General features: G+C 41.1%; 1 non-coding gene across 1 annotated transcript; it reads right to left on the bottom strand.

The window, feature by feature from the left end:
• Window positions 1–4,959: 4,959 nt before the first annotated feature.
• On the bottom strand, window positions 4,960–5,123 carry LOC140161482 (U1 spliceosomal RNA). Its single transcript, XR_011860167.1, has one exon. It is a non-coding gene; the product is annotated as a U1 spliceosomal RNA (small nuclear RNA).
• Window positions 5,124–13,635: the final 8,512 nt, after the last annotated feature.

The raw sequence follows: 13,635 nt of genomic DNA, 5'->3' as shown, positions 1-13,635 counted from the left end.
CCAAGTTCTTTTTCTGCTTCCACGCGGTGCTCATCCAGTCCAGTACCAAATTTCCTTCCCGTCTCTCCCACGTATGAGAGATCGCAGTTCAAGCAAGGAATGTTGTATATGGCTTGAGTTGTATTAAGCGGATCACGTTTATCCTTCGGGTGCACCAGCTGTTTCCTAAGGGTGCTGTGTGGCCGCATAGCAGTGGAGATGTTGTAGGATTTCATTACTCTCGACACTCTTTCACTGACGCCTTTGACATATGGCAGGACAACCATCCTTTTGCTCTTTGTCTGTTCTTCTGTACTCTTGGTGGATTTCTTAGGTTTGACTGCCTGCATCTGGTCTGATTGGACAGTATTCTACAGAACAAGACGTCTGAAGGAGGGTGGGAGAACTTCCTCCCTTTCATCTTTCTGCAAATAATAAGGGGTCACCACCACCCGCCCCTACTGTTAGTTTAGTTTGTCATTCTCCTCACTTCCATTGTCTCCTGTCATTTCACTTTTCCTTCATCTATCTCTTTCCTCAACATTTCATCTTTCTTCCTTCCTGTTCTGCCTCCGCTCTAATTCGTTTGCCTTTCCCCTCTCATTCTCTCTCCATGAGCATGATGAGTCCTTGACCCGGTCTTTTTCCAATTATTTCAATGCGGCGTCTATTTCCAATGTCGTCTTTGTAATCTCTTCCTCCTCCTTCTATGTCCTCATTCCTTCTCTCATCCTGCCTCTTTACCAACTCTCTCATCTTCGTCTCCAATCCTATCTCCGCCTCCCCCAACTTCTTACACCTCCTCACTTCCCTTTCACAGTCCCCTGTATCTTAATACCACTCCCTTCACATGAGTCTGATGCCTGTGTCGTAGGGTGATGTTAGTCAATGTCACTGTCGATGGTGGACGCCTGTGTGGCATAAGGAATTTCTGGGGGCAGGCGAAGGCCTTATGCCCATATTTGCGGCAACGGTAGCATGGTCCCTGTCACTCAGTTCTTGCGGTTAGCTGCGGTCTATCTCCGTCCGTTTTTTCTAATAATCTAATAACAATATATATCGAGGGTTTAGAACCAAAAGCCTTATCTCACTTTTTGGCCATTTTGAGATTTTGGTACCAAAATAATTACTAGCACCCACAGATAAAGCTTTAACCAAATTAAACCTCATATTGCAGATATAGCACAATTCTAATCAGAGTTAAATCAGACACTTACATTGCGAGTTATAAATAGGTTTAGTTCGCAAAAATATTAAAACTTGTTTTTCTCTAAATGGCATTTCTTGAGTTACGACTTTGTGGCTCTCAGCCCACGATATAAAAAAGGAACTTAAGATTCATCCGAACTCAACAACACCACCAATCACAAATAAACAACCACAACAAAACATCCCAGGCATCAACAGAATAACTTGTCGTGGCCCTCGTATAGACTATACACTTCCATAAATGGCACGTACACCCCGATCCTGGTGTAACCCCCACCCTCATTACAAATTATGTCGTTTCATTAACTGCTGCTTCCCGGATCCCTTTTACTTCCCCCTCCTTATCTCTTCATTTCTCTCATACCATCGACATTCCACTTAACATGCTTAACTCCTTCCTTCGTACACCGTCTAACCACAATCTCTCCCTCAACTCTCCCCTAATGACTGCAACCGCCTCTTCTCCTTCCAAACTGTCTCCTTTCTTTCTTCGCCATCTTTCCACCAGTTGTCCGCTCTTCCCGCTCCTTCCATATCTGCGCCTTTAATACATTCATCGCTGTCCACATTGCCTCCATCTCCTCCTTCAACTTGCCACTCTTCCCGCAACGCCCACACTACTCGGTTCACTGATCTTATGCATTTCCTTCCTCATATAAGGCTTGTCCCTCTGTTTTTCCTTTCAACACTTCTTTCTGTCTCCTCCAACACCTTCTCACTTCCCAATGGCTCATCTCTTACCCTCTGTTTTCTCCCATAAGCCACCCTCCGGCACCCACTTCCATCTTCCTCGTATATGGTGTCGCTTTTGTTGACCACATTAAGTACCTATAATAAGAAAAGATAAACCATTGTGTAACAGTATAAACTTGTTATGTTGACCCCCCCCCCTTAGTTTATTATACACCGTCATCGAACCTTTGATTTGCTCCGCAACAAAGGGGGAAAAGTTGAGTTGTCCCGCTCTACTTTTTATTATACAATTGGCCAATATAGAGTTAATTTTGGTCTGAAACAGGCCAAAAATCTTTTTAACACGATTCCTTTTGGTACAAACTTACATGACCCAGAGGGCTTCAGAGGGTCAAACTGTTTGAACTCCCCCTGTTCGAGGTATTCCCTCTCACACCATGACCCACTTATCATTTCCAGCACTCAATGATCGCCTAGGTAAAATAGTTCTGAACGGATTTTGGCAAAGCTGACACCAAATTACCTTTTCCCTCTCTACTATGACTATTGTATAAAATTTCCCCAAATGCTTTCCAAAAGTAGACTCAATAGACTTCTTCTCTTAAAAAAAATATTTCTGTACTGTTTATGGGCAGATAACTTACTGCTCTTCACTCTTCAGTGACAAACAACAAAATTATTAAATTAAACAGCAAAAACTACATGACTACAGTTAAAGGACAATTTCCAAGTAACAGATTGAACTTAACAAACTCCAAGCAAAATAAGCTGCGTCTTCATTCAAAGAAGCAAGTAAAGTACTTGCTTTTATTGAGTGAAGACGCATGTACAAGCTTACACCTAATTGGAATCGGTCAAATTCATTGTTCGTAGGACAACGGAACAATTTGAATTCATTTTTTTGACATGATAATAGTATACATTAAATCCTCCACAGAGCTCTACAGCTATAAATGCTTAAGTCGTTGCAAATATCACTTCACAAATTTTGGCATCAGAAGTTGACATAGGCCTATCACCAAAAAACATAAAACACAAAAACTTTAATACCGCGTTGGTAAGCATTCCACAGGAGTGCAAAATGTCCGAAGGAGGGAGGGGGAGATTCCACCTTCACCTAGCCATGGTCAGGGAGGGTAACGGTGTCTTCTTCTTTCGCCCTCTTCATTCTCCCCTCTTTTTCTCTCTCTTCTCTTTTCATCCTTTCACGTTTGTGCAAATCATAACGGGGGGGTATCAGTAGCCCTCCTATCACCACCACCTGAGTACCCGTTTAATAATTTGCCATGCTCCTCACTTTCATGGTCTCCTATAATTTCGCTTGCCGTTTGCCATCTTCTCCTGTTGTTCCTGCAACGTTTCCTTCTCTATCTCTTTCTTCAACATTTCATCTTTCCTCCCCTTTGCCCGGTCTTTCCCTCCTGTTCTGCCTGAGTTCTAATTCGTTCGCTTTCCTCCACCCGTCCCCGTGCTTCTTTCTCTCTCCACGCTTGCCTGACCCGGTCGAATCCAATTCTGCCAATACTTCCAGTGCCTTCTTTGTAATCTCTTCCTCCTCATTCTCCTTCCTCCTTGCCAACTCTCTAATTTCGTTTTCAATGATATCTCCGCCTCCCCCAACGTCTCCGTGCACCTCCTCACTTCCCTTTCACAATCCCCCGTCCCCATATCTTAACCCCAGATCCTTCCTATGAGTCTGATGTCTGCGTCGTAGGTGGTGTATACTAGTCAATGTCACTGTCGATGGTGGAGCCTTGTGTGGTCTGAGGTATTTCTGGGGGCAGGCGAGGTATGCCCATTGCGACAACAGCATTTTTGGGGTCTCTTTTCTATCTTTCTTCTAACCTCCTCTTGGGAGACATCAACAGACTTACTTATCACGAACCCTCACATACACTTCTAAAAACGGCATGTACACCCCCGGTCCTGGTATAACCTCCCCATCCTCAATACGATGGCATTTCTACGGTCTGGACCAAAACTTAACTGCTGTTTCCCGGATCCCTTAGCTCACCCTTCCATTTCCTATTTATCTCTTCCTTTCTCCTACCATCGAGATTCCAACTCCTTCTCCACCTTCCTTCGTACCCCGTCCAAACACACTCTCTTCCTCTTCCTTAAACTGTCCCCTAAACGACTGCAACCGCCTCTCCTAAACTTTCCCCTTTCTTTCTTCGCCATCTACCCATCATTCGCAGCTATTTGCCCACTCTTCCCTTATCTATCCGTGCCCTTAAGTCATTTATCGCCGTTCTCATCGCCTCCATCTCCTTCTTCAACTTCTCCCTCTCTTCCCGCAACGCCACCACCACACCACATTCACACTTCTCAGTTCCCTGATCTTATGCATATCTCCCGCCCTCATTAAAGTCATGTCCCCCTTTTCATTTCAACACGTCTTCTTTCTGCCTCCTCCTCAATGTCGTTAGTCCCGCCCTGTCTTCTTCCAGCACTAGCAGCCACCACTCCGGCACCCCAGCAAAAGTACCTGTAATAAGAAAAGACAAAACAACATTAGAAACAACATAAACTTGAATCTATACCCATACAACACAGCGACCAATATAGAGGTCGTGCATCCACCTCTTAACTTAGACCCACACTTAACACTTGCACTTGTATTTACTCCCTTAGCATTAGCTAAGCCTCTTTGTATCATTATTTTTTCTTTCTGCCAAAAGGCACCTAGATATTGTTGTTATTTATGGCCAAATCGTAAGGTTATGTCATCCAAATGGCAATGTTTTTCTTTGGCTTTGTTATATTTGACTGAAATCGTACATCAAAACTGGATAATATGTCCAGACAAGACCGTAGACCGTGTAGACAAGGAGGGAACAAGTTAGGTCAGCAGCGAACTGTGTCCTATACGAACGATACAGTTGTCAGTAAAACAATGTATATGCATGTATTTGTTTCATCAGAAAAGTGTAATACACACTTCCCTGTTTTCATTCTCACGTTTCAAATAAAATAAAGGTAAAAACATTGTAGGGGCAAAGGAAAAACTTGATGCATATTTCTCGTAATATATAATATTTAAAAGAACTTCCTAATTCTATCTTTATTATTTTGATATAGGGGATAGCGCGTACGCAGTCCCCCACTACCAGAAATTATACGCCCGAGTTCCCCACGTTTGGGGGAATCGCAGGGGTCAGCCCAACCGAAGTGCAATGGAAAGGCCTCGCCCTGGGGGAGCTGCCTTCTTGATCAAAGCTACCCCTGCGCCAGGTAAGTATGCTTAGGGAAGTTCAAATTTAATACTCCTTTCTAAAATGATTTATTTAATATGTGGTGTCATACAAGCTTAATTAACGCGACTCATATTGAAATTCAACCACAAAATGAACTACAACGTTATATTCAATAAATTGTATTGTAATTTTGTATATCACAATAATTCATTTTAACTTGGATTAATTTGTTACCAATTTCATAACGTTTTACTTAAATATTAAGAAATTTATTTGAAGCAATACCTTCTTTGTTTTCCTGTAAGGTGACCTTAACAAGGTGAAGAGGCGGTGCTTAAATACTGATTAATTATTCATTAGGCAGCTGCACGCAGGAAGCATGTATTCGTGTGGTCTGTATATACATGTACATGTATATACAAACTTGCATCCAGTATGCTGCCATGATTGTATTGTGCACGATTCCAAAATCTGTTGAATTATGTTAGTGATAAAGTCGCTACGCGGCTCGATTTTCAACCAACCTATCATTTCCATAAACACTTCTGTTTATTGGCGAAATCATTGTTTCCACTCCGGTCCAGTCTAAATAAGATTTATTACCTTATACCAGTAAAATCTCATTAAGGGATATGTCAAAACCCATGTTGATTTACTATGTTGAACTGTGTGTAGTTTTGGGTCAATTCGGTTGTTTATTTCAAGGCTGAAGTGGTAAATTTACATGCCGTTTAACAGCTTAGAACGCAGGGGCAATTATTAAAGCTAGTATCATTGTATATAAACTAATTTAATGGCTTTTGCCTACTTCAGTGGGATTCAAAAATAATTTAAATTGATACGAAATTGTAGTCCTCCCGGTAGTCCTATATATTACTTTATAGCTCTTAATCGACGTTATACATTACTAAAGTATAATTCTACCGACGTATTTTCCCGTCTCTTTTCTTGTTTGCCCTGCACTGCAGTGTGACTGATCAGCAGCGGGATTGTGATATATCTGGGTCGAGCGGATATTTGCACTAGCGCCACCAATACTTTAGGAATAAAAGTAATGAGCAAAGGCAGGCTTTATTATTAAGTAAGCAGCTTTTGCGACTGAACAAGTTGGTGTGGCAGAACATTCAGGTGCTGCAGCCAGGCTTACAAACACTAACATGCTAAGCGGCAGTCTTTAAATTCTTTAGAAGGGGTGGTCTTATGTCCGACGTGACCAGAGCGAGTTTTTGTCCATTTTATGTCCTTTCTCCGTTTTCTCCCTTCTATTATTCTCCCCCGGGTATTCTCCATCTTTCTTTCTTTGTTATCTCTCCGTTTACTCTCCTGTTTTTTCCATGTAGGCCTAATTTCTACCCGCGTTTATGTTCGACCGGCTTAAAAAAAACACCTCTAGTCACAGTGTCTTCTTGAACTGAACTCTCCGTTTTTATAGGCCTATTCGCCATTGAATCCACCAAAACTTATTTTGTTCTGTCACAATGCAAGAAATACGTACACGTTAACTCCCACATTTTAGCAACTCAATCGTAGGCTCCCGGTCTAACCAGGTCTAACTTGTTTCTCTTTTACTTCGCCAACTTGCAACTCCTAAGTGCAATCATATCCCTGGTGCAGTCCCCAACATTAATACATCTTGATATGATATACAACATGATGTATTAAGCATTTTGTTTTGAAACCACATCACACCATCACACCTACACAGCCTTTGTACCGGCATGGAATAAGACTTCCCAATATCTTAATTTCTCGACCCAAAAGGGCTAAGAGCAAAATTGTACAATTGATTTGTTGGGAGTGGCCTTTCTTTTCCGCAATCCTGTTTCTCTCTTTTCTCTTCATCTAGGCCAGCATGCTTATATTTTTTAGCCTTTTTGCTTTAGCGTGGTCCCATCAGGACCAAAGTGTGTATCCGCCCGGTTAAACAAACAAAGAAAAACATACTTTCCACATTGCGAATATCCTAATGGAAATCTATAGATTTCCTTGAGGATTCGTAACTATGGGTGTGAGAAGGCTGTCATCTTCTCAGAGTTGCGTGGCGTGAGATTATAAAGTTGATTTATAATATTTTAAGCTCGACGGAATCTCGAGCGCCGATCTGACTTTTCTTTGAATACCGTAGTTCCCAACACGATGTGACCAGATTTAACTATCTCCGTTTTCTTTCTTCGTTTTTCCGTTCTCTCCTTTTACCGATGGCGCAATCGCGCACAACACGATCGGGTAAACGGGTAAATTCTCGCTTAAACCAATGCTATCCTATTCTTTTTTAAATTGCTTATAGGAAGACGAACAATTTGAGACTATTTCCATAACAATCGGGAGTATTTGTCAGGTTTTGACCCCTATGGAGGTCAAATGGTGACCTTTGACCTTTCTGCTCATAACTCCAGAAGGGAATGTCACAGATATGCAAAAGTATAGGGCCTACTGGATCGATATGACGAAACGGTGAACCTTTCAAAAGCATTTGAGCAGTTTTTAATTTTGACCCCTGTTTGACCCCTGTGCGCAATACTGGCAGAGGTCCAGTAAACTTGTGAAATGTAAAGTAAAGTTGTGAAATGTGTAGTCTTGAGAAGCAAAACTCTCAAAAACAAAACTATGGAAACCAAAACAACGTCAAACCCTAGTCAGATTAGGCGTACTAGTACTATACAAAACCCTGACAGTGTTCATTCACTGTGAGTGAGCAATCCAACAACTGAACAAAGCTGTTTTGTCGCATTTGGCGCACCATACATCAAATGTCCAAATATTTATATTTGTTAGGCGTTTAGCCAAATTTTTCTTATTATGCCAAATTTTTTTGGTTTGCTTGCCCTCCACCGACCGACCCAAAATTGGCTAAAAGTTGGCCTTTTAAACTAGTTTTTAGTTTATAATTTTAATGTTTTTTTATTACTTTTTCTGTTTCTAAATTTCATTTCAAAGCTAAATTTGGCCAACAACATTTTCTTAAAAAGAAATCATTAATGTAAACTCATCATAACATTCCATTCCTGAATCAATGTTTCCAATAATCTTTGCGTCTTATGCCTGCAAGTAGGCCTATGCAGTCTATAAATCATCATGCTCATAAACCCCATTCTAGGGTTTATGTTCTCATTGAGTCTACTTCTAAGGGGCTTCTAAGCCCGGCTTCTAAGGTGTATCTTGAAGTTAAGTATTGATTTATCTTTCCACATGACCAATGCCTATATGTACAGTAGTGAGTCATAAAAAAATATTTTTGCGACCGACCGACCCAACCCAAAAATCCCACTGGAGGCAAACAATATTTTGTTTGCCTTTTAAACAATATTTTGTTTGCCTTACATTGAGCTACCCCCTGCCATAGGCGGCGGAAGCGAGGGGGCACGACCCCGGGCATGACCCCCTAAATTTTGCAATGGGTTACGCCCCCTAAAAATCATAAGACGGAAATATAAAGCAATAATTGTTCTGTACATTTGCCTTTTCAAAACACTGTTTTGGGCCCAAATAGGGTAAAATTGCACAATTTTGCGCGCAAACTCACCTCGTTTTTGGGGCTAAAATAATTTTTTTTCGCACGCCAAAATAAAGACCCAGTTAAACTAGAACAAAACAGGCTCGTCCTCCAACCCCCTAAATTTGATTGCTTCCGCCGCCACTGCCTCCTGGTGCCCTCTTCAAGCAGAAAACACAACTTACAGAGCCTAAGCTTTTTGACCCCCCCTTTTCAGGACCCAATTTTGTTGACCGCTATATTTTCCACCCCCCCCAGTTGTTGACCGCTATATTTTCCACCCCCCCTTCCGAGTATTTATGAACACTCCCCAATTAGGCTCCCATTTGATTAATTTTTTGTCCGGATTGTATGTCCTAAAACAAATTCCAAACTTGACAAATTCAGCCTAAATTAAACCACAATCATTTACAAGGCATTTAGGGGGATGTCATTTTTCTTCGGCGGGGGTCATGGATATGTCGGTGACCGGAGTCAATTTTTTATGACCCCCATCGCGGGCTAAATTTTTTGCGACCCCCCATCTTGGATCGAAAATTTGTATGACCCCCCCCCTTCGACTTATTTGATGCTGACACTAAGGCGTGGAGCGCGCCAAAACTTGAAGTTTTGAGTGAAGAAAGTGTGCGGAGTGCGTTAATCGTAAGCAGAAAGAAGGCACTCGGAGCGCACAAAAATTTTGCATGATATAATTAAAGATGGTGCGTAAAAAATTTGAGTCACCAGTCCTTAGGGGCTGTGCAATAATTAGGAGCCCTGGGGAGGGTAAAATGGGGGGGCAAGAAATTTTGGCAAGTCAAAGGGGGGCAAGCAATTTTTGGCCATCCGAGAGGGGGGCAAGTGATTTTTGGCACACATTCATTTGGCGCCTTTTAAATAAAATGCTCTAAAAAGGCTTAGGAAAACAGTACGGAAACGCTTTAATATGCAAATTTTCCTGCTCGCTGCGCTCGCAACATATATATAGACCATTTAAAGTTCGCAAATTGGGATCCCAAAAATTTGGCATGTGTAATGGGGAGGGGGCAAAGATATTTTGGCGGGCCGAGGGGGGGGCAAGCGATTTTTGGCGGGCCGAGGGGGGGGGGGCAAAGATTTTTTGACGGGCCGAGAGGGGGGGGCAAGCGATTTTTGGCGAGCCGATCGGAAATTTTACCCCCGGGGGCTCATAATTATTGCACAGTCCCTTAATAATTCTATAACCCCCCCTATTTTGGGTGTTGAAAAATTATAACCCCCCTATTTTTGGTCTCAAAATTCTATGACCCCCCAGTAGGCCTATATACATGACCCACCCCCTTTCGAAGGAAATGACAGCCCCTTTAGATCAGCACCCCCTTCAATTCAAGCAGAAAGTATTTATAACAACTTACAGAATCAAATATCTTCCCCTAAGCTTACAGAATGTCCATATCAACGCCCGATTCGTCGTCCCTTGCTTGTTGATGTCCTGATGTGATGTCTGCTCCGCGAAATGAAGTATAAATCCTATTTGTATGTACCGTTTATAGCGAAAGTGCCCATCTCCGTCGTTCGTTCTGTCATCGAACTTGATCACCCTTCCAACATGTCCAATACGCAAACTTTCAATGGTAAAATAGCCACGCAAAATGAGGAGGACAAAATATGAAGCTTCCTCCCATATCTCGGCATAAAAATGAAACAAGGTGTAATAATCGCAATCAAAATGAATCCCATCTTTCTTGCCATCGCACCCCTTCTCTTCCATGACATTTCAATGTACATGATGTGTAAGAAATCAAAAATATTAACCTTCTCACGGTCTTCCGTCTTTCCGGCTCGCTAGTTCAGTCTCGTCTGACGGCTTCTGAACCCGGGCTTCTGAATCGAGTGTCCCTGGAGTGTCTCAAGTTTTCATCAGTTGACTGTCTTCAACCAATCACCGTACCGCGCCGGATTGTGAGGTTACCACAAAGAGGATCCCGCTTCCTGCTCAGACATGCTTGTACGCGTACATCACTCTCCACAAATTCCAAAAATAGTGTAAGTGGTATGCGAGCGCAACGCCGACTTGCTTTGAGATGAGGATGAGCCATGGGATGAACCGCGAAACACCCGATAATTTGATATACAATCAAGGGAAACCATGTTATTCGTCTGGGGGCATCCCGTTTACACTTGCTATTAAAGGCCCATTCAGAGATTTGTCATCCGGACGATTGTAAAAATGATCAAAATTCAGATTTTGGTATGTTTGTCATTGTCATAGATGTGTTAAGGGGGTACTTCAACCTTGGCCAAATTTATGCCTATTTTTGCATTTTTTTCTCAAAAATTAAAGCACATTGGTGACAAGTAAGATATGTATATTATAGGGGCAAGAACTACACCTACTGTACTGAAAATTTAGCAAATCAAAGCAAGCAGTTATTGATTTATTAATCAAATATAGGCTTTCCCTCATTTTTGACTGTAACCCCACAACTGTTGTCTGTGCTGAAATTAAAGTTACAGTGCAGTAGTTGTAGTCCTTGCCCATGCATATAATATACATATCTCAATTGTCCCCAATGCGCTATAATTTTAAAGAAAAATGCAAAAATAGGCACAAATTTGGGCAGGGGTGTAGTACCTCCTTAACATAGCCTGCTAGTGGTTCAGCCAATAGCCACATATTTAAGACAAAATATTAAAGGCATTTACATGAATCTGTAATTTATACTGACAGTATATAAATCAACTACATGTATTTGAATGGGGCTTCAACTTCATCGGTAGGCCCTACTGCTGTTTTCTTTGGGTTTTTTTTGCCAAATTTTTCATTTCAATCAAAAATACATTGTACCGAATGACAATTTGAATGACTTTACACCTGCAGGTGTAAAAATTAAAAATTAAAGATAAAATTAAAAATCAAATAACATCAAATCAAAAATCAAATTTAAAATCAAATAAAAGATCAAATTAAAAATCAAAATTAAAGGCCCATTTGTGATCCCAGTGCAGCTGCGCTTGGATCACAAATGGGCCTTTAATTTTGACATTGTCATGTAGGCCTATTTTTGGAAGTTGTGAAATAAACGGTTTCTTGAATTGAATTCAGATTTGCGCACCCTGGCATGTGGAAGGTAGGACAAGTGGCGTAGCCGGGGAGGGGAGGAAGAGGGACAGTTTCCACCTGGTTTCCCCTTGTGAAAAGTCACCAACCCCCAAGCAGTGGCTGCGGTAGCATTAAATTTAGGGGTGGGGTGGGTGAGAATATTTTTGCAATTTTACCCTATTTTGGCCCAAAACACATTGTTTTTCAGGCTGAAAAGGAAGATGCACAAGTCAAGAATTGCTTTAATTTTTCTTTTAAAGCCATAATGTACGATCTTATATTATGAAATAAGTTACTACTTTTTATGCCTCCACCGGAGGTATTATGTTTCCTGGTTGTCCGTCCGTCATTCCGTCCATCCGAGCTGCGAGTGTAATGTCTCGGAACTGGTACGGCCTATAGTGATGCAATTTGGTGGAGGGTTGGCAATTGGTGGTCTCCAAATATTAGCAGGTTTTTGTCGCAAAATATGGTAATTAAGTACCTAATTTGCATAATTTATGCATATCAAGCAAAATAACCTTGTGCACAGATTATCTGAAGATCTGTACGTGAGTTACAGTGATGAAACTTGGCGGAGAGTAGCACAGCCAGAAGTTCTTGACCTGATTTGATTTTCAGCGCAAAATATGCGTAATGTCATTGTGAGGTAATTTAGGGTTTAGGGGCCCCGAGCACAAAAGCGAAAATTAAATAAGATAAGGATAATGAACTGAGTGCAATGCATTCGTCAAGATAATCGCACGCGCCGTGGAGTTATTGCATTTAGCTCGAGAGCCCATAGGCTCAAGAGCTAAATGCAATAACTCCATGGCAAGTGCAATTATCTTGACGAATGCATTTGCACGAGTACATTATCCGTCATACACTTTGAGTGTAGGCCTATTAAAACAATAGGCAATATTAATTGCTGCATTCATTAGTTTTAATATTAGGGAAAATATCTTACATTTTAAAAACACCGTCAGGACATTGACCAGCTACGTAGCATTTAACTGGTAAAGAAAATCAATCCCTGTATAAGTTAGCTATCAATGGTATCGATTGCGCCATACGTCATACTTTAGTAACTTATTCACGCATGGTTTGTAACCAATTGACTTTATGTTGTGATCATTTAGAGCACTGAACCAGTCACCTGGAAACGATCGATTTAGATGTCCGACTAGTACTACGGTGAATATCAACTGGACTTTATAGCTCTATAATTTGAACTTTAAAATCTACTTATATTAAAACACACGACATTGGGATTTAACAATTTGTTCAGTATTATCATAGGCCTTCAAACTCAAACACATGTGTTTGAAGGCCTATGGTATTATAAAGCATGATCATGATATTATTCGCTAGTGTGTGTTTCCCGGGCCCGGCTATGTTATTTTAGATATAGGCCTACATGTATTTCATTTGTAAAATGCTGAATATTTTGCAATGGTGTCATCTTGTATAATTATGATCCACCTGTTTTTGGCCCTTTTTAATTAATAGAAGCTCGATTATTCTCATTTGATGTTTGATTTATTTGAGGTCATTCATCATAATTTATGACAATGATATTTGCACGAGCGATTGCCGAATAGGGTGCAACTCTACTAGTCTTATTACAAGACTGCCCTACCCCAACCCTAAACCCTAACCCTAAACTCCGTAAATGAGGACTGGACTCATGTCTAGCGAGTTGCACCCTATTCGGTAATTATACCCTATTATAGAACACCGTTTGTAACTATACCATTTTAACACCACAGAATGTATATTCGTACTTTTTTGATGGTATATATATCGAACAGACAATTATATAGTTATGTGACCTCTGTGTCGAAAGCGTCACCTAACTCTACTATATGGTTATGTGAAAGTAGTATTTCTAGTATTTGAGCGTGCACATATTATCTAGAATCTATTGTTTAGCGTGCAGGTTTTAGATAATGCATTGTTTAGCGTGCAGGTTTATATAATTTGGGCTGTGAAGGGTAGTTCGCGAAAATAATGCACAGGAG

Source organism: Amphiura filiformis, chromosome 9 (genome assembly GCF_039555335.1).
Source record: "Amphiura filiformis chromosome 9, Afil_fr2py, whole genome shotgun sequence".
NCBI classification, from domain to species: Eukaryota; Metazoa; Echinodermata; class Ophiuroidea; order Amphilepidida; family Amphiuridae; genus Amphiura; species Amphiura filiformis.
The sequence above is the reverse complement of the archived record's forward strand: the minus strand, read 5'-3'. Positions and strand labels throughout refer to the sequence as shown.